The sequence below is a fragment of the Anser anser genome (assembly GCF_964211835.1).
Source record: "Anser anser genome assembly, chromosome: 1".
Taxonomy (NCBI): Eukaryota; Metazoa; Chordata; class Aves; order Anseriformes; family Anatidae; genus Anser; species Anser anser.
The window spans coordinates 119302338-119329981 of record NC_139720.1 but is presented as its reverse complement, the minus strand read 5'-3'; the positions used below and the strand labels follow the sequence as shown (position 1 = coordinate 119329981).

The 27644-nt window shown below is 44.3% G+C and overlaps 1 long non-coding RNA gene across 2 annotated transcripts; it reads left to right on the top strand.

Annotated features, from left to right (window-relative positions):
* Nucleotides 1-777: 777 nt before the first annotated feature.
* LOC310892891 lies at nucleotides 778-22964 on the top strand. 2 transcript variants are annotated; one of them, XR_014578569.1, is made up of 4 exons: nucleotides 778-1373; nucleotides 2481-2613; nucleotides 4404-4611; nucleotides 22677-22964. It is a non-coding gene; the product is annotated as an uncharacterized lncRNA (long non-coding RNA). The 2 variants fall into 2 exon arrangements; XR_014578570.1 differs by having other exon boundaries at nucleotides 778-1748.
* The last annotated feature ends 4680 nt before the right edge of the window (nucleotides 22965-27644 follow it).

The window sequence follows — 27644 nt, the reverse complement described above, 5'->3', positions numbered from 1 at the left end:
TACTAAACCGATAACAGCCTTTCTTCTATGTCTGGGCCTCTTTCTTCTGGAAATAATCTGGAAGCAGGGTCTGCCCAACAGTGAGAGCGGCAGCCCATCAGCCAGACAGCATTTGCTGATGGCTCCACCTTTATGCCTGTGTCTGCCAAGACCGGCCACCTTTGGCCCTTGGCAAATTTGGGCAAAAAAATGTGACATAGTCTGCTGTGAGGGTACTTTAAAAAAGAAATAACATTAAAGCTACTAGGGAAACTTGGAGCTATGCACTATCATGATATTCCTGCAGGAAGGCTCAATAGTATCTGCTGTTCACAGAATATCTTTTTTTACAAGAAGAAGTGGCTGAGGATGTTGCTTTTATTTTACAAGTGGATGTCCTTGCATATGTTTCCTACATTATGCTTTGCTTTAACCTTCTTATCATTCTGTTACACATCTGTAAGCTCAGGATAGTTTAAAAGCAGTGTACCTTCCATGTTCAGCTTCCGTATATATTGGCAAAGAAAAAAATATGCTCATGGAGGGTATATACACCCTCATGGAGGGTATATAATATGCTTATATATTATATATATATATATTTATATATATATATATGGAGGGTATATAATATGTGGTTCAATGAGTTCTCAAAGATCCTTCTGTTGCCTGCTTCTCTTCCCCATGCCTTATAGATTGATATGACACAGGCTAAGAAGTCTGAAACCTTCAGTGGTTTTCCTCCTAAAGGAGGCAAGTGATTCAGTGGAACATTTTCTAGTGGGGTGCTGTGTCCAGAATGGGTTGGAAAACTGTGAAAGAGAGAGGAAGAAAAAGCCCATGAGTTTGTTTCCCTCTTCTGAAGCAGAGCATCTTGCACATGGAAAATCAGTGTTGCTTCACAGAAAAAAACATCAGGAATTACAAAGCAGCAAAAATGGGTCTTTCCTCCTACAAGAGGGCTTTTATTACCATGGGCTTTTATATACCATTGGCTTTCTTACAAGACCAATGCTACTTTCAGAGTTAGAAGTCAAATATGACTTGATCGGTATTGGTGAAGATATCAGAAGACTCAGCAGAGTTATTTTAAAACTCATTTAATGAAGTCACCTGATTAGTCCCATCCTACCCTTTCACCACATCATATGACTCCACAGCTGCTGGCTTCTGCTAAAGCAGGGCAAGGAAGGACTAAAATTGGCACTGCTTCTTACAAGAGACAAGGAAGTATATTTAAAGAAATATGAGGGGAAGATTGCTCCAGTGAGCCTCTAAGCTACTAAAGAGGAAGCCCGTGTTTGTGCTGACATGTTATGAAGTGGCTTGAAGGATCTGATGGAGCTCCTTATGGACCAGAACTGAGAATCTGGATTTATCCCACCTAACTTCAGGCACGTACATAAGACTTAAAATTCCTTTACAGCCAAAGGGAAGAAAAAGGATGCCCAAAAGGTCTCCCAGGTCAGCAGCGGTGGAGTGAATTACTTCATGGAAATGCTACTCTCTTCTGATTTATGAATAGTTTTTCATTGCTGCAGACCAAATGTGATGCTACCCTCACTTCCACTGGCAAGAAATTCACCTCCAAGATTATATAGCAAAACCTCTTTCTCTCTTTCTTTTATCTATGGTGAACCTGGGGTGCTCTGTGCTGTTTATTTCTCCACACACTGTGATAATATTTGCCTAAGTAGCTATTGCAAGGACAACACGCGGTCTTGGAGAAGTATTACATTAAAGCAAACATCAAGAGAGGGCAAATTGCAGTGAGTATTACTTGAGGCACAATTTCTGCCACTGAGATGGTTTTATCTTTTATTATTGTTTTTGTTACTTTACCCAGAGTTTTCCAGTTGTATTCTTAAGAGGGCAGGTAATGTCCATGGGGCACAGATGGAGCTGGTTGGGGAGGCTGGTGTTTAGCTATTGTTACAGAAGGCAACTGTCATGTAGAAGGAAGCAGAGGTAAAATTCCATAATCCTTGTCGTTTGTTTAATCTGGCTGAGTGAAGCTGCTGACTTATGTTTCTTCCTTGGGATCTCACTTCTGTTAAAGAGATTAACTATGCTGAGATGTCAAGGTCTGCAGAGTTTTAAAATGCTTTGTATGGATGATGCAAAACTTGTGATATCGATCTGTGTTACACATGTGCCTGTTCCCTTGTATGTAAGTATGCTCTTCACACATATGAAGGCAAAATATTGATGCAATGAAATTGCTGTTTCCCTTCATATATGACACTACTGGCAATTAAAGGTAAACATTTCTGCTTTAAGCCTAACATATCAGAAGTTTAGTGTGTTTTTTGTTTGTTTGTTTTTCTCTCCTGCATTGAAGCTCTTTTGTTATGTTGTCTTAAAAATGATGTGTAGCTATTTTGATAATGGAACAATTTAAGTACTTTGAAAGGGTTGTCTGTAACCTGGAACATTGGTTTTTAAAAGCCTAGAGCACTGACAGTAACATATAACTTTGTTTTGTGTGGTTTCTTTTCCAGCTTCATCCCATTACTCTTCTCAGAGGTAACATTGCTCCTGAATTGACTAGCAGCATGACAGAAGTGAAGGAAACAAGACAGCTTCCTGGTTGCGGTTTCAACACAGCAGTGCTTGGCACGGAGCACGAAATGAGTAAGGGACAAGCATACTGTTGGTTTTCCACTCTCCCTTGCTCAGTCCCAGGCCCAGAGCTGGCCTGGCTCAATGCAGAGCTTGAGGCTGCTTTACTTTCCGTTGATTGACACTGGCCCTCAGGGCTGGCCAAGGATGCAAAGGCCTGCAGGCAAACTCAGTTCCCAGGCTCAATGTGTGTGTTTCTCTTGAAGCAGACTGTGTTGGCAGAGGTACAAGTCTGCTCTTTTACCGGTGCCATGAAACACATCAACCCCCAGTGAGGGCAGGCCTCCTTGGCAAATGGCCACGTGGCTGCTCCAGATGAGGACTCTCTGCTTTCCCCAGAAATTTGACTTGCACCTGCCTTTTCCTATTTTTGTGAGTTTGAGAGCAACTCTCTGTGCTGCCTAGCCAGAGATGGCCAACTTCATGTAATGGTGTTTGAAAACAATGCAGCCCGGCTCTGCCTTTCAGACCCCTGCAATACATTAAAGCAAAAGACGCAATGCATGGGCTACAAATGTCCCAACAAAGCAGAAGTCAGGTGAGGTCTGGGGAAAGAAGGAGGGAGGAGGAAGGCATCACCAGTTCCCCCACCTATGATCTACGGCACCTGTGACTGCTACATGTAAGGAGCATCAGTTTAGTGAATTATTCCAGATGGCCTTAGTGATAGAGGGAGTCTCTCTGCCACCATGGGGCAGCATTTACAGCCAGTGCAGCTCAGCTGTAACAGCTGCAGGTAAATCCAGGACTGGAGCCATGAGCCTCTCCACTGAATGACCGCTCCCCCAGGCCCCACATTGGCACCTGCCACCCAGCCCTGTCCACCTCGAGCATTCCCTCGGGGTTACGCCATGGCGTGTACACCAGCTCCTGCTGTTGCAAGTTTGCTTTTTTCCACGCTCTTGCAAAACAGCAGATTACAGCGGATGGTTTCCCTCCATCTGTCTCAGAAGTATGTGAATCACAGAGCCAAACGCGTGCTACCAGACAGGGGGAAAAGATATTAAATCACGTCCTTCTCATAATGTGTCATGGTTATGTCGAGAATGACACACTGTACAGTGCTTGAGCCCACACTCCTTTTTTAAGTATGTTAAATGGCACCACATCATGTAGTTTATTGCACACTCAGCGTGTCTACCCAGAAGTGATTTTCTAGGGCTAGCAACAATTTTTTACCTGCTCATCAGGCATGGGGCTTTTCTATGCCCAATGAATCAATGCTGTTTCCATTGAGAAGCAGGCAGGAAACCTCCACTGTGGCTGGACCCAGCCAGCTCGAGCAATTAGTGCGTAAGACTTTCTGACTGCATTTGCACAAAGTGCTTTCTTTCCTCTTATTTCTCCCTGGTCTATTTTTGTAGTTCACCCCTAGATATTGATGACATCCTACAAATACCAGTGAGCTACCTTTCCAAGCTCCAGGAGCATCTCAGGAGGTTTGAGGACGTCAAGCTTCCACTTTTCTGGTTGTCCTCAGTGGGTTTACCTGGCCACTGAATGAATAAGAAGCTTTATTGTAAATACAAGATTTTGGATGCACATATCCTTTGCATTCAATAGGAAAAAACAGCTGTCAATACCTATAGAGCTGTGAAACAGTACTAATCCTCAGAGCTCTTGTAATCTCCAGAAGCAAAGCCGGAAGATGGGGTAAGATGTCAGAACTGAGAGGAAATGTATGGAACTGAGAAGGCAAATTTGAGGCAAAGAGGGCTGATGGCTTTGGTTGCAGTTCCTATCACGCATGCAGGGAGTTGTAGCAAGAAGAATTATCATATCTCCCTACATTTGTCTTACAGCAGTCTGTGTCCTGGATTATGACGTCTGCCTGCTGGTGGGAAAAACAACAGAGCTGCACTTTCATGGTAAAACGTATCAAGAGAAAAGACATGCACAAAGTAACAAAAGTTAAATGCCTGTCAAGTTTGTAGTAAATCGTGAGATGACACCAGCTGACAGCTACATCTGGTCTGAAGGACCCACAGCGAGGACACGGTAAGAACGCAGGTACCAAAATGCTATATTACTGTCTCATCAGCAACCTGATGGTGAAGCAGAGTTAAACTGCTTTTTTCAGAGGGGCTGCCTTGTATGATGCATTCATGAGATGATGGGATCTGACAAGTTATCATGTGCTTCACCCCTCCTCTACTGGTGGTGACTTTCTTCCTGTTTCTCAGCAGAGACAGCATTGATTTGCTGAGCTCAGAATGGCCCCGTGGGTGAGGGCTGTTGTGCTTTTATACACTGCATCCGTCTGAGATGTTTCTGTCCCAGATGTTACTTTGGGGCCTTTCTAAAACCCTTCCAACTCAGGCTGGAATCCAGTATGGTCAGGGACGTCCTGGGCCAGAAAAGGAGAGGAGGAGGAACAGAGCAAGACGTAATGTGAAGATCTGTAGAACTAAGCCATCAGCACACAAAAACTGTCAAGGTATATACTAAAGCTAACTTAAGTATTGTAGGGCACAGCATTACGCCTTAAAGATTAGCATCAGGCAGCCCTGACTGGTATGTATCATGGGGAGCTGCCTAGGTCACAGCTAGCTGGGAGTGGTGAACTGGTGCATCAACTAAGTAATGCACAAATGGTTCTTCTATAGCAGAAGGCTAAGTGGGACACAGTAAGGCGAGAGACCCTCTTCCCAGCTGAATAGATACCTTGGATAAGCGTGTCTCAAAAAATCAATTGGGGTAACCTTCTTCTGCAGCTCAAGTTCCATCTGTTACCAACAGTTTGATAATAATGGACAAAAAATGGAGATGTATGAAAATAATTTGTGTGGTTCAGTGCCACTTAGTGGCTGTGTCCCAAGATACTGAGGTTTGTTCAGAAAGGAAAATCTTCAACGTTTTCTCCAGCACCTTGTCCCACCAGCATAAAACCCTGCAGATTCATTCCTCTGTTAATTAGCACAGATATATGTCAAATCATGAGGAGCACATTACTAGGATGTAATACTAACAACTGCTTGTCTGACAAAGTGTAATCTGTAACTCCAACAGATAATTCTAGCTAAGCATCAAGTATCATCTAGCTGACACATCAGGTGAAACTACCATATATGAAGACCCGTACAGATAAAGCACTATGCTCCAAGTTCTGCACGGGCCTGTGAAAAAAAATCTTTCTGTCCTGAGGATGGATAGTACACTCCTTACAGGAAAAACAGCATGGACCATAATAGATAGTTTGATTTCACAACAGTGAAATTCTGAATGACAAATAAACAGCATAACAGTCAATCCTGATTTCATCTCTAAGGATTTCTTAAAATGCTTTTTGTTCTGTGGAGAGTTAACATGGATCTTGTGTGGAAAGAAACAGGTGGAGCACAAGTGTGTGTACACAAGCATATGCGCATGGTGCCCATAGGTTGTGGGGTTGACAACAAGGGGGTCTATTTATATGGGAACAAGGAAAACATGTTTTCTTTGCTCCCTTCAGCAGGAAATGAGCAGTGAGTGGGTGGGAGATGTAGGGAGTGCGTCTGTCTCTAATCATCTATGTGCTGGGTGGCTGAAGGAGTATGCTGGGAGGGATGCTGCTGCTTCCATGGCCTGGCATTTACAAGTTGTGCTGCACTTCTGAGGCAAAGTGCCCCTGGCACATTTTCTGCCATGGCTTGTCCATTTTTTCCTAGGCTGGGGCTGGGCAAAGTGTGTGGTTCAGGCACCTACATAATCACAAGCATTGCATTGACACAAGCCCAGAGCCAGAAGTAAGCAAGAAGGCAACAACATGATATGCTTATTCTTGATTTGTTTCTAAACTTGTCTTACCATTGCACTCTAACACATTACTGATCCTCTACCTCACACCCCCAAATCCACAATGCATTGACTCTTTCACTCGCAAGTGAATGAAGTCTTTAAAGAAAGGAGCATAGACTTCAGCAGCGCTGATGGATAACTTATAGCTCCCTCATTGGGGAAACTGCCCTCTATTGCCTAGTAAGCCATAGGGGCAGGTGGGTTGAGGGGCTGGGCAGTGCTCTGGAGACCCATCGCTTGTAGCAATCTGAATACTTGAGATGGCAAAAGACTTCTTGGAAAGAAGAGCACAGGTGAAGAGAAAGAATATACCTGAATTAGCAAGGAAAGCTGGGCAAAAATGCAACACAGAGAAACTCCCAAATGTCTGAATGTACAGAGAAAGGAATACGAATTTTGCTCAGGCAAATGCGAACTTTTTAGCTACAGTAATTCACATTGAAGAAAAAAGATCAAAGAAAAACAGTGAAATTAGTCAGCTCAATTTTAATATGTAACTGACTGAAGACTAAGGAAACTCTTACAGATGACAGTAGAAACACTTTCTAGAGATCAAAGTTTAGCTAGAGATAAAAGAGAGAACAGCAAACTAACATTTTGTAATTTCCTCCTCACCCTGATAACATTTGCTATGCATTATTTATGAAAAGACCACTAGGCCTTTTTTACTGGGGAGAACATGGTAGATGCACCTTTGATAGGCTCCTTAAATTTCAGAAAGCATTCCAGTTGCAGTGGTCCCTGGCAAGTTTGCTATCAATTTCAACGGCATCAGAACTGGGTACATGGTAAATTTAACAATGAAAATAAACCAGACACTTTAAGTTCCTTATGGTGTGTCCCAAATAGCTTATAAAACACAAATGCTTCCTCAATCATTAGGGATGAACAGGTCCCCTGGCATTCTAAATAGGATGCAAAACGTGGATCAAAATGGGTAATAAATTGAATTAATGTGGCAAAGATATAGGCTGATGTCAAACTGATGTTAAGGGACTGACTTATATTGAACTTCTCCTTGGAGACAGCAACATAGAGAAATGGGTAGTGCTTCATTTCTAGCACAGCTACCAAGCAGCCTGTTGCCATGCTATTGTATCGAAGTGTCATCTAACTGGTGCACCTAAAGGAAAATCCTGGTTCCCTCAGTGTTAATACTCAGTTTGGCTGCCAGCAGGAAACTCGTGTACATCAGGTGAGAAATTTCTCTTCCTCCAGCTGTGACTTGGACCAGAGGAAGGTGGGGGCATGCCTCACAGCAGTGTCTCCGCTTCACCATGGCACACTCCTGAGATGACTACCTCACCCTCTGCACTGTGAGAGAGGGTGGAACTGAGCCATGTGCTAGATGATGCCTTTCACATCCTTCTGTGCCTGAGCTCTCATTTTCTGTAGAAGAATTGAACCTATTTAGTGTATAAATATGCCTCTGGAGAAACAAAATGGATGGCAGGATTTGCCAGATAAAGGTTTACAATGGCAAATTTAAAGAATGCTGGGAAATCTTTTGAAAGGGAAGATGGAAGGCAGTAAGTAGCTGAAAATACAGAAAAACACATCATGGAAAGAGTCCAGAGAGGCAGAAAACAAAAAGTGAATAAATGGTATCATGAGTGAAGGTTAAGAAAATATTCCTGTTGAGTTACAGGAAAGGAATAGAAGTGGTCAATAGACTCTCCTTCATCTGGCACTAGCCCTTTTTCTCTGCAATCCCACAAATCAGGCACAGTATTGTACAAGTCTCAGTGCTGGATAGACGCAAGGTTGTCAATCTATCTTCTAGCACAATGAGAATCAAAGCAATGACAATCAGAATCATGAACTTTTAAATCTAGAATCATAGAATCATAGAATATCCCGAGTTGGAAGGGACCCATAAGGATCACCAAGTCCAACTCCTGGCACCGCACAGGTCTACCCAAAAGTTTAGACCATGTGACTAAGTGCACAGTCCAATCGCTTCTTAAATTCAGACAGGCTTGGTGCAGTGACTACTTCACTGGGGAGCCTGTTCCAGTGTGCAACCACCCTCTCGGTGAAGAACCTCTTCCTGATGTCCAGCCTAAACTTCCCCTGCCTCAGCTTAACACTGTTCCCACGAGTCCTGTCACTGGTGATAACGGAGAATAGGTCACCTGCCTCTCCACTCCCCCTCGCGAGGAAGTTGTAGACTGCGATGAGGTCCCCCCTCAGCCTCCTCTTCTCCAGGCTGAACAGGCCCAGTGACCTCAGCAGCTCCTCATATGTCTTCTCCTCTAGGCCCTTCACCGTCTTCGTTGCCCTCCTCTGGACACTCTCCAACAGTTTAATGTCCTTTTTGTACTGTGGTGCCCAGAACTGCACACAGTACTCGAGGTGAGGCCACACCAGCGCAGAGTAGAGCGGGACAATCACTTCCCTCGACCGACTAGAAATGCCATGCTTGATGCACCCCAGGGTACGGTTGGCCCTCCTGGCTGCCAGGGCACACTGCTGGCTCACATTCAACTTGCTGTCAACCACAACCCCCAGATCCCTCTCTGCGGGGCTGCTCTCCAACATCTCGTCGCCCAGTCTGTACGTATAGCCAGGGTTGCCCTGTCCTGGGTGCAGGACCCGGCACTTGCTTTTGTTAAACTTCATGTGGTTGGTGATCGCCCAGCTCTCCAATCTGTCCAGATCTCTCTGCAAGGCCTTTCCACCCTCATCCGAGTCCACAACTCCTCCAAGTTTGGTGTCGTCGGCAAATTTGCTCAAAACACCTTCTAGTCTTACATCCAAATCATTTATAAAAACATTGAAGAGAACTGGCCCTAAAATGGAGCCTTGAGGGACCCCACTAATGACCATCTGCCAGCCAGATGTGGCCCCATTTACCACAACCCTTTGAGCCCTGCCCGTCAGCCAATTGCTCACCCATTGTATGATGTTTTTGTTAAGTTGTACACTGGACATTTTGTCCAGTAGGATCCTATGGGAAACCATGTCAAAAGCTTTGCTGAAGTCCAAAAAGATCACATCAGCTGGTTTCCCTTGATCAACTAGATGGGTGATCTTATCATAAAAGGAAATCAAATTTGTTAGGCAGGACCTACCCCTCATGAACCCATGTTGGCTGGGACCAATGACTGCGTTGTCCCCCAGGTGCGCTTCAATAACTTCAAGGATCATCCTCTCCATAATTTTATGAGGCACTGACGTGAGACTGACAGGTCTGTAATTGCTAGGGTCTTCTTTCTTACCCTTCTTGAAAACTGGGACATTTGCCAGCTTCCAGTCTACTGGGACCTCTCCAGATTCCCAAGATCATTGAAAAATAATTGAGAGAAGTCCCGCGATGACATCAGCCAGCTCTTTAAGCACCCTGGGATGAATACCATCCGGACTCATGGACTTGTATGGATCCAGGTGGAGCAGCAAATCCCGCACACATTCAGGGTCGGTTGGGAGTTTGTCATTCCCACTGTCATGGTCCTCCAGCTCACGGCACCCTGGGTCCCAAAGCCCATCATCAGTGTTGAAGACAGAGGAGAAGAAGGCATTAAACATCTCTGCTTTGCCTGTGTCATTGTCTGTGAGGAGACCTTCCCCATCATCGTACAGGGGAAGGTATTGGACCTATGTTTTCTTTGGTTCTCCTTTTTCCGTTCACATGTCTAAAAAAAACTTTTTTATTGTCTCCCACAGATATGGCCAGCTTCAACTCTTGTTGGGCTTTGGCCACATGAATTTTCTCCCTACAAACACGAACAGCATCCCTGTATTCCTGCCTCGTCACCTGACCTTCCTTCCAGCAGCCATACACTTTCTTTTTTCACCTAATCTCCAGTAGAAGATCCCTGGTTAGCCAGGTCGGCCTTCTGCCCCGCCTGCCTGACTTCCGATATTTTGGAATTGCCTGATCTTGTGCTTTTAGGAGGCAGTGCTTAAAGATTGAACAACACTGGTGGACGCCAATGCCTTCAAAAGCAGTTTCCCAGGGGACCTTGCTGACTAGTTCCCTGAGCAGCCTGAAGTCTGCTTTCCCCATATCCAGGGCTGAAGTTTTGGTGGCAGTTTTCCTTCTGTCACCATAAATTCTAAACTCAACCACTTCATGGTCACTATGACCGAGATGGCCGCCAATTGCCACGTCCCCCACAAGACCCTCTCTGTTCTCCAGCAACAGATCTAGGAGGGCACCTTTCCTAGTTGGCTCCCTTAGCACCTGCACCAAGAAGTTACCATCTAGGTGCTTTATGAACCTCCTGGACTTGCTCGTGTCAGCTGTGTGGTGATCCCAGTTGATGTCTGGCAAGTTGAAATCCCCCATAAAGACAAGGGGAGTTGATCTTGAGGCATCTCTTAGTTCTGCAAAGAATAATTCATCGGCGTTGTCATCCTGGCCAGGTGGTCTGTAATAGACTCCCACAACGACATCCCCTTTATTTGTTCGTCCCTTAATCCTTACCCAGAGGCTCTCAACTTTGCCATTGCCAACTTGAAGTTCCACACAGTCCAGCCCATGCTTCACATACATCACCACCCCGCCACCTCGCCTACCCTGCCTGTCCCTCCTGAAGAGCTTGTAACCATCTATTGCAACACACCAGCCACAGGACTCATCCCACCAGGTTTTGCTTATGCAGATGATGTTGTAGCTGTGGGACTAGGCCAAGACTTCTAGCTCATCCATTTTATTCCTCATACTGCATGCGTTTGTGTAGAAGCACTTCAAATGCGCCTCCCTACATGCAGCACCTTGTGGAGCTGACTGAAGGACCTCACTAGGACACAGTCCCTCTGATTCTAGCGCACCATCCCTTAGCTCATCACTGGTGGGCCTGGTTTTATCCCCTTCCCCCTTCGACTCTAGTTTAAAGCCTTATCTATTAGCCCTGCCAACTCCTGAGCAAAAATCCTCACCCCTCTCTGAGGGAGGTGCATCCCATCTGGTGCCAGCAGGCCTGGTGTTGCGTAGACCTTCACGTGATCGAAAAACCTGAAATTCTGCCGGTTGCACCAGTCCCGAAGCCACGCGTTAATGTGATGAGTCTGCTTGTCAGCGTCAATCCCCCCTATCGGAAGGACAGAAGCAAACACAACCTGTGCCCCTGATCCTTTAAGTAGTCGCCCCAAAGCCCTAAAGTCCCTTTTGATCGTTCTCAGACTTCTCGTTGCTACCTCGTCGTTACCAGCCTGAAAGACCAGTTGCGGGTAGTAGTCGGTGGGCTGTACCAGGCGCTTGACTTTCCTAGCAAAGTCTCTCACCCGAGCCCCAGGGAGGCAACAGACTTCCCTGTGGGTTGGGTCCAGTCGGCATATCGGGCCCTCTGTCCCTTTCAAAAGGGAGTCCCCCATGACAATAACCCTTCTTTCTTTTTTGACAGATGACGTAGCAATGTGGGGGGTAGGTTGCCTTGCCTTAGGCACCCTCTCCAACTGGGATGGGCTTTCGTCTACTTCGTTGTTCTGACTGTCGTGTTCTAGACCCTCATACCTGTTATATAAGGATAGATGGGAAGGTGAGGTGGGCAGGGACAGGGCTCGCCTACCACCCTGAACAGGAACCTGCCTCCATTCTCCCCCTTGGCCTAGGTCTTCTCCTACTGCCTGGTGGGATGAGGGAAGCATCTGAAGCCTGTTTTTCCTTATCAAAATATCCAATTTTATGTCTCTAGTGGTGACTCTTCACACTGAAGGACTTACGAAAAGTGCTGCAGATACTGAGCAACTCACGGTTTAGGTTACACTTCCAGATGCCCACATGTTCTTCACCCCTCGGTGTTTTGGGAGTAGCTGCCTGGCCGGCCGTAACAAGCACTCGACTGAAAATGGCAGCAGTGCCTTTCTGTGGGCTTCATGAGCAGTGATTGGAAACACCTTTTACCAACAACTTCTTTCCGACATTTCATGGCTCAGCTTGGGTTCAGCCTGAGCCATGTCAATGCCTAGTCTTCTCTGGAGTTTCTCCAAAATTAACTGTGTAGTGCATATGTGGAGAGAGAAAACAACACAGAAAGGAAAATTAGGCCTGGCTTGCCTCCTTATCCAAGGTGCTACCAAACACAGCAACCTCCTTGCTATGGGCTGCCCAATATTTGCACTCAGGGAGACATGCTCTGCAGCAGGCGTAAGAAGAGCAGTGACCCAGGCACAGCGAAAGCAGCAACAGAGCTGCTGCTGTTGCCTTTCCTGAGGAGATCGTGTTGGTAGGGGAGCTCAAATTTAATCGCTCTATGTGCTATTGCAGAAGCTAGAAACCACTGACCCCATAAAATGCCATCAGCTGTCTGTGGTAGCTGTTCCTGTCTCTTCTCACCTCTTCTGTAACACAAAGTCATAAAATGACAAGCTGCCTAAACAGAAGATCCAGAAAAAAGCTCTTCCCAAGTATTCAAAAATGTCTGACACCTCACCATTATCATCTCAATAAAATTCAGTGGAAAAAAAAATAATAACCAGGGGATGGGGAGTGAGAGAGCAGTTGTAGTGGAGTTCAGCTGCTCAGCTGGGTAAAACCACTACAGAAATATATCTCAGTTCTTTATGGCAGCACTTAAAACACTTTATATTTACCTGCCCACCTTTTGAAAATGTATTGAAAGTAATAAATGCCACCGAAGAGGGGACGAACCTACATTTCAACTGGCAAAGAGCATTCAGGGGAAGTTCTGGAGAAGAAAGTAATGATGCTCTTGCCAACCTGCAGTAACCAAGTAGAATGCATATCCAGCCAGGAGCATTGCAGAAGAGACCTTCTCCCTACAGTGGACTGAGGACTGTTGACACAGATTGATTTAAGTAATATGCTATCAGAAGCTCTTCTGAATGACTGCAAGCTATTATGTGGCCTTATACTTAAGTACTTTTAAAATGCATATTATTTAATTGACACAGCGTTATAGCCCCTTTATAGCCATTAAGGTTGCTCATACTATGGCAATGTGAATATAAAGTTGTCATTATGGTGGTACCAATACGTATACACATACAAGAAAAGGACAGAGATGCTACCATTTGTGGCATAGAAATGACATCTCAGCCTTAACTATACCAGTACAATTTGTGCTGCTGGAATGCATGTCACCTTAATCCTTGGCTGAATGACTATGGGGATGCATATTCCTACTGTGATGTTAATAGCAATTCTTACCAATTCCAGAAATGCACTTGTACCATGGTACTGTATATATCAAGGCAATGGCTGCAGTCTGCTGCTATACTTCCCACCCGTTTTCTATAATCTTTCTAACTGGGTCTCTGTATCAACTGTGAAAGTAGAGGACATCAGAGGACATACTACTACTACTACATTATGGCCTGCTGAAGAAAGGAAGGCATGGCTATATTTAAATCAATGTTCCATAGACAGTGTTCTGAGTTAGCAAATAAGTCCTTATACATTTACCTGTCATAAGATTGCCATATATTAATGCAGTAATGGTGATACATTTCAGCAATTTTTTCTTCCTTTGCTGATCACATATTTCTAATTCCTTTTTAGCTTGACTCTCTTTAGTGTGCAAATTCTAATTTGCAAGCTTAAAATACAAATTCTGTTTGTGAAGATAAGATTTCGTAAATATTACATCTCCTCTGGAAGAGGAGGAAATTATTTTACGTTCTCTTAAACAAATTATTTAGATAATATCAAGTCTGCTCCAGGTTAAAATTTTTGAGATGTAAATACATTTTAATATGCCAGCCTTATAGCAACTGTATTATAAACATCCGTGCTATTTTAGGCATTTTAGAAGTTGGTAGATTTCAGCAATACCCACAGTAGCAGACCTACTGCAGCTAAAAAAGCCATACTACATTGTAGAATGAGAAAAGTAAAAAATAAACTGAACATCTTAAAATCAGATATCCAGGCTGCATGTATCCTGAAAGGCACTGCAGGTGATCCCATCCTATCCCCATGCTGTTCAGCTCAGAGGACCAGCTGCAACACACCCTGCCCGTTCAGTGGGTGAAAATGCTTGGAAGTGTTGCTCTGGTATAGGAATGACAAGGCAAATGAGGAAGGTTTAGAGCTAGAGGAGCCAAAAAACTACAGTTAAGAGGACTGAGTAATTTCTAGAAGACAGTAGGATCTCCTCGTATCCGCATGTTGAATCACTAAGCCCAGAACAGAAGGAAGAGAAAAGGATGGGGTCATAGATTCAGACTCACCACGCTTCCATTGAGCTCCATAGCAGCTGGGAGCTAAGAGCAGCTGCTCCTCATGTGAACAAGAGCCCACCACAGCAAGACAAAGGGATCCTCTCAGCTCTGACCTGGGATCACAGCAGCAGGGAGAAGCCAGCAGTGTCTCCCACAAGTGCATGATCCTGCAACAGTGAGAAGCAGTGGCTCTGCTGAGTTCTCAGCTCAGCCGGAGCAAGGAAACCAGCCCTGTCTGTCTCTCACAGCACCAGGATATCACCAGTTGGCTGGCTGGCAGTGTCTTGCCTCGCTGAGAGCCAAAGGCTTTTGGATCACAGCCCCCGGTGAGTTCCAAGCAAGATTTTGTCCCTCTGAGTACCGGCATCTCACAGTTACTGCTAAGCCCTAAATTCAGTAGGAACTTCTACCCAGGACATCCTTGCCTTTTCTGGCAAGGTACCACTGGGATCAAGCTGCCTTGCAGATGTGCAAGCATGCTGAGCAAGCTGGCTTTTTGGACTAGTGTATTATCAACCCAGAGGGGACCACTACATCAGCCAGTGCAGTTGTCAGTGGCTCCAAGCCTGACCCTTCTCCAGACCTGGCTGCAAAGTGATGCTGGAGAGGGTGCAAAGGGGGCAGACCTACACAGCTTGGGGGCAGGAGATGGGGGCACTGCAGAGCCAGCAGTGAGACAGCACAGGCTGCAGTGCAGTCACGGCCTGAAGGTGTGTAGATGGGAGTCCTTTTCTCAGAAAGGGGGAAGTCCCCATTTCTAAATCTAAGGTAGGGATGTGAGTAAGCACTGCCTTGAGACTTTGCTGGAGAACCACTGCCCATCTCCTGTTGGAGAATGAAGGGGAAACCTGGAAAGGTGAATATTTCTGGAGAAAAGACACAGTAGTATATAGCTTAACCAAAAACGCTGGGATAGGTCATGACCTACATTAAAAGGGCATTGGTTTCAGGGGCTCTTGGATTATACTCATTCCATGGAAGGGAAAAGTTTTGTGCTCTGATGTAGCAGAAGTGCCCATCTTTAAGAAACACTTCTTGGAAACTCAATATGTTTGCAGTAAGTGGTGGTTCCAAAATAATGAAAGTATGGGTATAAGATAACAAAAATAATTAGTGTATGTTATAAGGTAATCATCTGTAAAAGGACCTTGAATGTCAACTTTAACGCAGGCTGAATTTTTATGGTTATGTTGTATAAACCTTGAAAACATTAGTTTATATACTGGAAACGCTGACAAGCCCTGAACTACAGTGCTGTGACCAGCTAATTGAATCCATATTCCCCTGCATTCAGGGAATCAATAACTATTGGAAACAAAGGGCACTGCCTTAAAAGCCCAACGAGCACATCATGCAGAGGGGGACTCTTGTAACAAAAAGCCATCTGTGAAACACGGTAGGAACATGTGCCAAGTGTTTGCAAGAGCATCACGTTCAAAACACAGCACACTAAGTACATGCACAGCTTAGCCCTAAGGAAATGCTGTTGGTTTTTTTCTTTCTTCCAGATTTAGGATGATAAACAGCCTGCTATGCCAGCCTAAGAAAATTGCCGAGTTCAGGGATCCTAAGCTGAGCTAAGCAATACTGTTGGACACCAGTATCTTTACCGGGGTGTGAACACGCCAGGGAGCAACTGGGAGCGTGGAACCTATTTATAGCAGCAGCAGGCTGCTAAGGACTGGTGTAACAAGCCTGACTAGTGACTTGTTACTTACTCATGCATGAAAACGACACCTTATGGTACACATGCTGCAGCTCGGTAATAACCCCAGGGGCAAGTGATTGGTGGAGAAAGGACCCAAGCACCTTCTCAAAGGAGCAGTATCCACCGTGACATGACTGCTCCTACCCCTGGACAGGGATCCACGTGCCCGTTGCCTGGGCTGCCTGCAGGGACACACGGATAGGTGTGCCACCAGATAAGCTGGTGCCAGAGCAGTGTTAAACACAGCTAGTTGCTCTTCTGAGTGTTCATTCTTAATGAAAAGCCCACTGAGGTTGTTTTCACATGGATTTTTTTTTCCATAGCTAAATGCTGTCTGCTATTGCTTCTAGTGGCAGGGTCAGACCAGGACACTGAGACTGTCTGTGCGTGTGCGTGTAAATTTTTCATGCTTGCAGAGGAAGAGGGAGGGAGAAGCAGGAATGAGAAACTATAACCATCAATTAAATACCATGTGTGCTCCAGAAATCCCAGAGAAAAGTATCTGTGCCTCCTGCTCATTTTCCTGCGTGCAGCTACCTTCAGTAAAATACTAAATCACATTCATGTTTGCACAGTGGATCCAGCACAGTATGTGAGCACATGCCTAACTGAGAGTTTCCATTGCCGCTACTCACACTCACATGTGACAATGTTCTGGAAAGATTTATTGGACTGGAATCCAGGAGAGAACGGAGCTTTAAGAGCTCTTACAGGTCAGACTCCTTTCAGGATTACCTGGTGTGTACAGGTCGGTGCACTAAACCGTCATTTTTGCTTTGTCTAGGACTGTTGCCCCTGTTCTTGTGACAGTTAATCTGAGCTGCTGTACTGAATTGTTTTCTGCCTCTGTGTTGCTTGTAATTTCTTTGCTTTGATTGTTCATTATTATTTGTTTGCTGCCTGTGGCAAGCAAAGTTACTCTTTTTTTTTTTTTTTTTTTGGAATGCTCCCTGCCTGGAGGCAGAGTTGTGTAAAAATGAAAAATACAAACCCAGCACATTTCTCATACATTTAAAAAAACATTCACAAATATTCAAAAAACTCAATCTTATCCCCTCCTCTGCCCCTGTTAGACCAAAATTATCAAGACAAACAAGCCCTGCTCTGATAAATTAAGTGATAACTTTAGGGTTAGCAGAGATAGTGGTATGCAGGAGTCAGCAGACTGCATGAGAATACAACCCAGAGTGATTCTGTAAGTACTCAGATCAGGAGAATTCATGCTGACAGCTAGCCACATGGGCAGAGCAGACAGCTCCTCCAGCAGCAGATTTTGGGAGCATCAAGCTGGCTGTGGCTTTTCTTTGCCCATGGCACAGCCTTGCAGACTCAGGCTGCTTCTGCGAGAGCACAAGGCGCCAGGACTCCTGGGGATGCCAAGAGCACAAGGGAAGGCAAGTAGCAGCGCTGCTGACCCCGTCTCTCCCCTGGCATCATGAGATTGACTCTGCAGGGCTTCCCCATGCTCCTTCTCATCTCTCTCTGACCTCAGGCCCTGTGTCTCCTCCTACTGTTACTTTGGCTTTCTTCCCTGTGAATCCCTGCAGCTTATAGACAACATAATATTTATCTTTGGGAGTCATCCCACCTCCATCACAGGTTATAACTGGATCTGGAACCTTTGAATTTTGTAGCCCCCGTAGTCATTGCAGGGCAGAGTGGGAAGATGACCAGGTTTATTCTCTCCCTCTAGGGTAATCAGAGGTAGAACAAGAAACAGCAATCCTGCATTCGATGTTATTTTCTCCCCAGTGTTTCTGAAGAAAGAGAAGAGCTAGAGTGGGAGGAGGAATAAGGGCCTGAAGGGGAGAAAGGAGGTAGAGGATAGAAGAAATTTTGGCATGCAGGCTTGCCAAAACGTGAGCACAGATGGAAAGACACAGATGGAGCACTTCTACTGGTAGTTCAAGAAATCAGACATTCACAGAGTAGCTCGGAGTCGCAGCAATTTCATTGCACAGCCGTGTTATTACGCACTATAGCAGCAGTTCTTAAAGAACCAGGCTATCACATCAGCAATGCTTTGGGAGCCAGCACGCCTAAATACAAGCAGTCACCCTAAAACTCTGCTGCAATAACCTCTTACCTGGCACAGTGAGCTGAGAGATTTTGTTTCAGCTCGCATTATGATTGCTGGCCCAGCTGGGAGCCCACAGGAATTAAACCATGCTCTTCTAAACTTTCCCGTAGCACAGCTGCAAAGCAGCAGATATATGAAGGCAGGTCCGCCTTCCTTTGTGCTCAGGTGCAGCAGAAGTCTGAAAAACAGCATATGTGTTCATGTATGCAGTAGGGATGTTGGCATGCAAGCGGGGAGGAAAGGTATCCAGAGAAATGGCATAATGAATTCTGCAGGTACTGTATGTCGAGCTTCCTTATTAGAAACGCTGAAATGACTGAACAGTCCCTGAAGCACCATTCCTGTAAAGGCCTGTCAAGACTTTCCAGTCTAATTAGCCTATAAGAGAGTCTAGCAGCAGGCCTTGATATCCTTTCTGTTATGAAGAGATCTGTGGCTGGATATTGCTCTGTCTCTGTGGGAAAGTATGTGCGCCCATTCCTAACATCTTGGTTTCCATGGGGCCACTGTCCTGAATGACTTCTGCAGCTGGTGGCAGGGCAGGGAAGGCTGGAATAGTGCTCTGGCTCTGGTCCATGACACCAGTCCTCCACATCCCCTGGATACCCAAACGGATGCTTTTAGGAAGTTAATGTTGCTAGAAGCCTCCTCCAACAGCAACTGGGCAGAGAGATGCAGCAGTCCCTGCAGGATTTTCTTTCCCATCCCTCAAGAGGAAGATCCTGTGGAAATTCATTTTGTTACCTTGTCCTATTCTGTTTTGTTTCTTTTGCTATGGAAGACTATGACCTGACTTAATGCTATTAAGATACAAGTTGGGGTCAACTCATAACACAAGAATTCCCTCTCCGTCTGTCTGTCTGTGTTTTTCTGAGGGCAGCTGTCACCATCATATCTGAGAAGAAAAACGGCTTTTGAAAATAACTTCTCTTTCAGATGTTGTGAGTCCCAGCATAGGCATTTTCTTGCCTCTCACATTCTGATTTTTATCCTGCTGCACTAAGCAAATGGGAGTTGGAGAAGTCATTAATGGCTAATTTAGACTGGTAATTAGGCAAAATCTAATGGGCTGCTCTCTGGCTTGGAAGCTAGCACTGCTAGTTGTAGGCTCTAATTCTGACACCGGCTTTTATTACGGCCAGGATGAATTCCTTTCCCTTGTGTAAAATGAAGAATTACTATTCCTTATGAAACTACATGCTGTTGGGGTTCATTACCTAGGATTCGTAAAATATTTTGGAAAGGGATACTAGGAAACATTATTTCTACATTTTAATGTGCCTCCAATCCCCTACTCTGATCATTTCAAAATTTCTGTCTTGGCTGAAAGAAGTCCCATTCTTGGCTGACTCACACTATAAACTCAGTAATAGCATTGGTCCAAAAGACACCTTGCTCGATGCAACTAATTAAGACACTAGCATTATGCAGTTACAATTTAGCCAGCTAGAGAGATTGCTGAGGTAGAAAAAAGGTGACAGTGTTAACCACCCCTGACAAACAACAATTTCCATTAAGTCTGTGTACATCTGGAATCCAACACCATCATGGAACACGATATATTTTGATATACAATGTCAGTGGACTTCCTATTTATTTATTTATTTGTTTTCTGGCACTGTCATAAGCTGCAAGATCAAGGTTAAGACAGCATTATCTTCCATTAAAAAAGACCCTTGAAAAAAGATCTTAAGAGTTTTCAAGCGCAACACAACCCTCTCTCAAATAAATGAAAGGCTCATAACATAAATTTTCCAATAAAAGGTCGAGCTGCAGCTGCAGCCCCTTGATTGAATCTGAGCAGGGCTGAGCAGGGCTCTGTTCTTTACTCAAGCAGAGAAACCCAATACATGGGGTTAAAAAACTCCCATCTCCTATCTCTCTGCAGATGTTCAAGAAAGATGGAAAGAAGATAAAACCTTCAAAGGTACCATCTTCATTTATCACCATTGACACCGGACCTGGGGAGATAGCTGTCCCTGGGCTCAACCTCAGAAATTAGTTCTGGGGAGCATTAAATGATGGTGATGGCAATACAGACACCAAAATTTTTTGGTCACTGAGTCATCCTTATGGCTTAGCTGGCTTTGGTTCCTAGTGCTTTCATTGTCAGGAAGAGATATGGCGTGAGTTAAAAAAGAGACTAGGCTGTATCACATACAAAGTTGGTAGATGACAAATCCTGCAGCTTTGTTGAGGTCCCTTCTTACAGAAGCAGGGATGAGCATTCAGGCCTGCGTGGCAAGGACTATTAATGATCTGGCTCAAGCCTAACATGTCCTTTCAGGAAAATGAAGAGATATCCAAAACGCCTAGTAAGAGACACACTATCAGTTTCCATTTCACATCTCGGTGTAAAGGTGTGGTGATATAGATGCCTTTCTCACAAGATTTCATTCCTGATGCTTGTTTCGAACTAGAGAGCACAGTCCTCTGGGAAAGGAAATACTTCCATATTCTGCCAGTCTTCCTGGTAGAATATGGAGGTATTTGGGCCTTGTTTTCATTTGCTGATATTCTAATTTTATTTTATTTTTTTAATACCACTGGTGAGTTATTTTACATGTAATGTCATAGAAAATAATTACTTGTTTTAGCTTGTTACATAGTCCTGTGATCACTGGTCTGCTCAACATTTTAAATTCTCTCTTTCAAAGCCTTCCTTCTACACTGGCTTAATGCAACTAAGTAGATATGTGACAGATATTTATAAGAGGCATGAAAGTGAATAAAATAGGAGAAGCCAATAAATTAGGAGTCTAGGGATGTTTGCACCAGCTCTTCAAGAGAGTTCTGCAATATGAGCAGTTTACTGTCTGGCAGTTTATTTTTAGTTTGTTTCTCCCACACTATTCACTGTTAACTGTGATTAGCCTTTACTATGGCTAGGTTTATAAGCATGCTAGGTGAAGATTTACAACAAACAGCACATCTTTCACATACATCAAAATATATCACTCTTACACTTTTGGTAAGAGAAGGCATTTTAATTCAAGCTCTCTTTACAACTGTACTCCTCTGTATACTAGTATTGTATTTCTGCTCCTTCAAGGACAGGACTGCAAATTCAGAAGCATTTTTATCGTTGTCTTTCTAAAATAATCGGATGTGTAGATCAGATGTTTTAGGAATAGACTATTAATTGTATTGCTTTAGGCTCTTCTAGGAGATGAGGATGCTGAGATAAGAACCTCAATATGAGAGAATCTAGTTTCCAGGACAATCATCCCAAATCCAATTTGTAAGCTGTTAAATATATGAAGGGCAGACTGGAAAAATTCTCAGGAAAATTTAATGGCCTGGGCCCCAAAGCTATTGGCTTTCATTCTTTGTTGGAGCTTTGAAGAGAAGATACTTTCACGGTTGATACTCATGGATTGCTGTTTACAGCCCAACAAAGCACAAACAGCATTATGATGGAGATCAAACACATCTCATCGATTTTACAGGCATTACAGATGTCATTTTTGCTCCTAGGAGTCACACCCTATGAACCATTGTGGGACAAAATGCTCTGGCAGTTGATGTAATCTGTCCCTCAGTTTCTAATAGCGTAGTTACAGCTATTTATGAAGTACAATAGAATTTTGCCCTACATCCTTGATATAAATGTCAAGTGCCCTGCAGTATTGTGTACTGTTCCTAGAGAAATGATCCATTAAACCATCCATATGAGACAGCAAGGATTCACAACACTCCAGAAAGAAATTATATCCTCATAGAATAATAGAGAAAATTGGCTGGCTTGCATAGACCATATTGACATGCAGCAAAGTTAGCCTCTTCGTTTACTTCCTCTCCTGTGCTAGAACTAAGGACATCCTGCCTACAAGGAGGCACAGAGGCTTCATTTATCTTTCTGCATTAGACCCCTTAATTACAAGTAAGCAGGGCTGTGCAGCTGGACAAAAAGAAAATGTGTAGATTGTACCAATGATGAGGAATTTAGGCCAATAAAAGAGGTGTGAGAATGAAAAAAAAAATAGAAGACACTAATCCTATAGATGATCCTCAGGTTATGCAGGGGCAAGGAGGAGAAATCCTGTTTCATTCCTTAAGATACACTGAGCAAATATCAAGTGCATACAGACAGACAGGTCCTTTTGCAGACAGGCTTGTACAGTGAGTAGTGCCAAATGCCTACCAGACATGGCCAGACATTTCAGGTATTAGGACTTTGGGGCAAATTCACAGCAAAAATCTGTCTTGATCTTCTTCCTTCTTTACAGAAAGTGTATGTATTCTCTGAAGAACCCTCCTCAGAGGAGCTAGGTGTCCTTCTCCTAAAGATCCTTCCTCTTTCAAGGCCTGTGCTGTTGCCTGTACTTTCCAGGCCCACATCCTTGGGGCTAGAAGTGCATTTTTAAACTGTTTCTTTTCCAGATGCAGTAGCAATTTGTGCGACTCCCATTGAGCTGCAATCAAAACGTCTCATTCACATGGAATAAATGTCCTCTGGCATTTCTCTATTTTGACTATTTGAGAGTGTATTTTTTCCTTTTAAAATCCATGTGATATTTTGACTTCCTTTACTACCCAGGTGTTTTGCACGTGTGATCGCCTACTACAGCTGTCTTACTGACCTACATCTCTCACTGACATCCCATACCATCATAATCCTGTTCATTTAGGCCCATTATTCCTGCCTCATATTTCCTGGTCACCAGTCAGTTATCGATTTGCCTCATATTTAAAGTGCATATTTTCTTGGGTGGAGGCTATGTTTTTGGTCTCTGTTTGTCCAGCACCTAGCACACAAAGTCCTAGTTTTAGGTGGCTTTCTAAGTGCTGAAGCAATACGAAAATACTCAGAAGTATAATACGCTGTGATTTATCCCTATAGCTCACTGTGTAGTCTAGTTATAATAAAATTAATTTATCAAAAGCATTTTCAATACCCAGCATCACTGCCTTTCACACAGCAAAGAAACCAACTCAACCCAAAACACTTCACAACTACATCATTGTTTATTGTACTAGAGAAACTGTATGAATATCCAGATAGATTAAAAACATGTCTAAAATTCACAGCCTTTTTATAATGTTATATCATAGATTTATAATCTTCCCTAAGGAAGCTAAATTAATTTTCAGGGATACTTTTTTTTTTTTTTTTAATACCAAGTGAGACAGGGATAATAAATAATCCCTTCTAGTACCTCTGGAGATAATTGGCTAGAAAAATTTAGGGTGATAATTGTTAACCAACTTGAGGTCACTCCGCTGAACATTAGCACCACTGAGGCATGCTTTTGAGTAACAAGAACATGCCCTTCAGACAAATATTAATTAAATGGAAAAGTTAAAAGGGAAGAAGCTGAACTCACAACACATTCTACATTTCAGAGGATTAGAAGAGTCAGTGTTTTAGCAGTAGAGATCAGTTTCCAATTCATCAGCTTGTCCAAGTCTTTGCATGCATATTCTATATCCAAAGGATTTGTTTGAGAGAAGTTTTCAGGAAAGGAAATCTATTTAAGGCGCTCAACTTTAAAGGAAAAAGAAAATATGGAAATAGTTGGTTTCTTACAAGGAAAGTATCTCACCAACCTGCACTTTCAGTTCTACCAGGCTTCAGTTCCAGCTGGAGAAGACTCCCTCTTCCTTCTTAGACTGGCCTGGAGGATGCTACTATCCACTGCTGCAGCTCCTGCTGAATTCAACAGGAGTTTTGCCACTGGCTGTAGCAAGAGTGGCATTGTGCTTTCTGTCAGCGTGTTACTAAAAGGGAGGTAATTACTGCATGATGAGGGGCCTGCCAAACAAGATATGGTAGCTTCTTATAATGGGCTTTAAGGCAGTTGAAAGCCATATTTAGCCTTATGAATTTCTTATAGGTAAGACACACCCAGTGGCTGCTTCTTCTTACACATCCTGTTTAGTCTGTTCAGAGGCTGACTGAGGTCATGCAGAGACACTCTCAGCTGCTTTGCACGCTCTGTGCAAAGGGACTATGCTCAAAGGAAACTGCCAGTGGTTCTTGCCTCAGGAACAATGGAAATGGTCTCTCCTTTTAAGTTCACTGTATTCAACAATTTAAAAACACAGCACTCTCACTCATCCTGGGAGGACATGATTTCTGAAGCTCTTTTCCCTGTTGTTTTCTGACTTTAAAAGGATTCTAACTCACAGCCCCAAGCCAAGGCAGTGTAAAGAACTGATCTGGTCAGAAATAATGCCAAGCAAGTTTCTAGATTTAAGAATGTTTCATTTATGATTCTCTTCAGTAATGAAGGATTAGCATGGCCCCAGATTCAAAGAAGAGGACTCTCATCCAACAGGAGATAACCTCCAGGTACTCGCACGGACCTTCCCCATTGTCTTGCCCTGGTATCTTCTGCACGCTCAGTTGTGGCCCTCTCTCTGTGCTATTTTCCTTTAGAAACCCAGTTTTTCAGGTTCCTACTCTGTACTTAAACTTTTATTGAAGCTAAAATGTCTAAGACTACCTATAGAGCTGTGGAGTAGAGGTGTTGTACGGCATTCTCCATAGTCTTGTTCTCCCCATTATCCATATTTGGTGTCTGCCCAAAGTACACAGTGTCTCTCTTTTGGGTTGTGTAACCTCTATTTCCATATGGTTATGGGGTCTTGGGAGAGGAATGAGGGCCTGCTCACTCTGTTGAGTTAGCTTTCAGTGAGAAAATTCCACAGTGTCTGCAGAATCTCCCCGGGTCGTACTGAAAAAGCATAACTTGTCCCTTTTCATAGAGCCCTCCTCCATAGTCTATAGAAGTGAAACATATAGTCCTGTTATCCTGGGCATACTGGTTAAAATTCACATATTCATCCTTATAGTAGGCAATCCAGTGGCCACATACATGTAGAAGTCACATCATCTTGACATAATGATCCATCAGAAGTTGCCCTCAGATACTTTCCTCTGCAAGTAAATGTGACCTAGGTCTCAGCTTCAAATCTTCCAGATGAGGATATTAGAAGACGAAAGGGCAATTTCTAAGAGTCATCTCACATTTTAACTTACCCATCCCCTCAGAAGCTTATAAATCACTGCACTTCAGAGAAAGATACATATCCTTTTTATTTTTTAAACTTACAACCACTTTTTGTCTTGCATTAAAGTCCCTTTTATTTTCAGAAACTTTCCACTTGAATTATGAAGCAAATCACAGGCCAGCAGAAAACCATTCCCAAAAGAAAAATGCAACATAATGGAACACAAATTAAAAGATACATATAAGAACAAAGCACCAGGAGTGGTCTGGAATGCTGCATGCACATCACTTTCAAAAACATAAAGTAAAAGAGTCCTAACACCCACACTTTAAAAACTGCAATGCATCCTAATATCTTCCAGATGTGGATTTCATTAGGGCTAAAGTTAGATGGGTTACAACCTGCACTTAAAAAGCTTTTCTTTGACGTAGACTGAAGAGAGTAAAGATTTGCTGAAGCATAGGGAAAAGAAGGAGCTGAACCTCTCCCTGCCAAACACTCAACTAATGAATATGTGTATGTTACTGGCAACCAAGAGGAGAGGAGTGGTTTCCATTATAACTGGTTTTCTTACTGAGGTTGGTAGAACTTCTCACAGGAAGGACGTAACACAGAAGGTGGCTGATTAAAATCTCCTGTTTCTAAATGGAGCCAACTGCTGTTTACAAGCAACTGCACCCTGGAGGCACTGAGGCATAAATACCTACCCAACATCCTATAGCCAGGTAAATAAATTGCAGGCTTTCATAGATCTCTGGCTTGTGTGCAACTAGCCAATGATTCCTAATGAAATCCTGAAACCTTTCATCACACAACTCTCCAACAGCTTTCTGCATTTGTCCTAGAGCCATAGAACTGGCCCTCACCATTCCAGGCAAGGATTCCCAGAAGATGTAATTACCCACCCATTGGAAAGACCCCTAACAAGACAAACCCTTCTGGAGTGACCGAGGGGTGCTTCCTTGCAAGACTATCAGGGGGCTTGCTATCTCGGCGGCTGACTGACTCATGATACTAAGTACTCTCAGAAGTTAAAATATTGACTCTTGGATGCAGTTCTGCAAGCAATACCAATTACATCTGAAGACTGTCTCATTTCCCATGCCACCTAAGGTCCCAAACACTTGCTCCAGCTTGTGCTGGGTTCATTGTAAAACCAGGGTTCGGTTTTCTCAGAGCAGAGTCCTCCTTGGCTAATCCAAAGTCTGGGTTAGATATCAAGAGAGGACATCCTGTAGGCTCTCCATAGATGCAGAGAGAGTTCCTTCTGCTGTCATTCAAGGAGTAAGTTATAGCTCTAAGGACCATCACTTTTCTTAGAGGAGAGGATGAAGGGAATCAGGCACCAAACTTTCTGTCCTGAACAAGTGGTGTTTTTTGATGACATTGCAAGATCTGATGACATTGCAAGAAAGTGGATATTAAGAGGCATTTGGTTCCATGCATTGCCAAAAGATCAGCTTGCGCAACTCAGATAAACTTTGGAGTTTTTCATCAATCTTCCAGTATACAAAGAAACTTCAGATTCTTTTATGTGGAGGAACATCATCTACTTTAAGTAGCTACATCAACTTTTTCAGAACTGTATCCATTTACATCAGCAGAGGATGGCTATCTGTGAGCAAACAAAATGCTGCTAGGCCCTAACACTCAGTTAAGAATTTCACAAGTGGCTATACAAGCTAGCTTCAGTAGTAGAGCATCTGGCAGAGGTCATTCGTCAAAGGTTGGTGGCACAGATATACTGCTGTATTGGGTTTACATGGCAAGAAATTGTTCGTAAGGGACTGCAGGGGTGGCCTCTGTGAGCAGAGCCCAGCAGCTGCCCCATGTCAGAGCAGAGCCAGCTCCAGATGGCTCCAAAAGGGAACCACTGCTGGCCAGAGCCAAGACAGGAAGCAAAGCTGGTTGGGCCGCTGGGAGAGCAGAGTTAAGGAAGAGAAAAGCCACCATACAAAATCAGCTGGGGGAGAGGGGTGAGAACATGTGAGGGAACCAGCCCTGCAGCCCCCCAGGTGAGTGCAGCAGGAGGGCAGGAGGTGCTCCAGGCAGGCAGCAGCAGTTCCCCTGCGGGCTGTGCAGGGAGAGGCCCCCGGTGGAGCAGGCTGTCCCCCTGCAGCCCGTGGGTCCCACACGGAGCAGATCTCCACGCTGCAGCCCGTGGAGGAGCCCCCGGTGGAGCAGGTGGATGTGGCCTGGAGGAGGCTGCGGCCCATGGAGAGCCCCCGCAGGAGCAGGCCCCGGGCCGGAGCTGCAGCCCGTGGAGAGGAGCCCACGCAGGAGCAGGGGGTCTGGGGGGAGCTGCCGCCCGCCCGTGGGGGACCCGTGCTGGAGCAGTTTGCTCCTGGGGGATGGACCCCGTGGTACGGAGCCGTGTGGGAGCAGTGCTGGAAG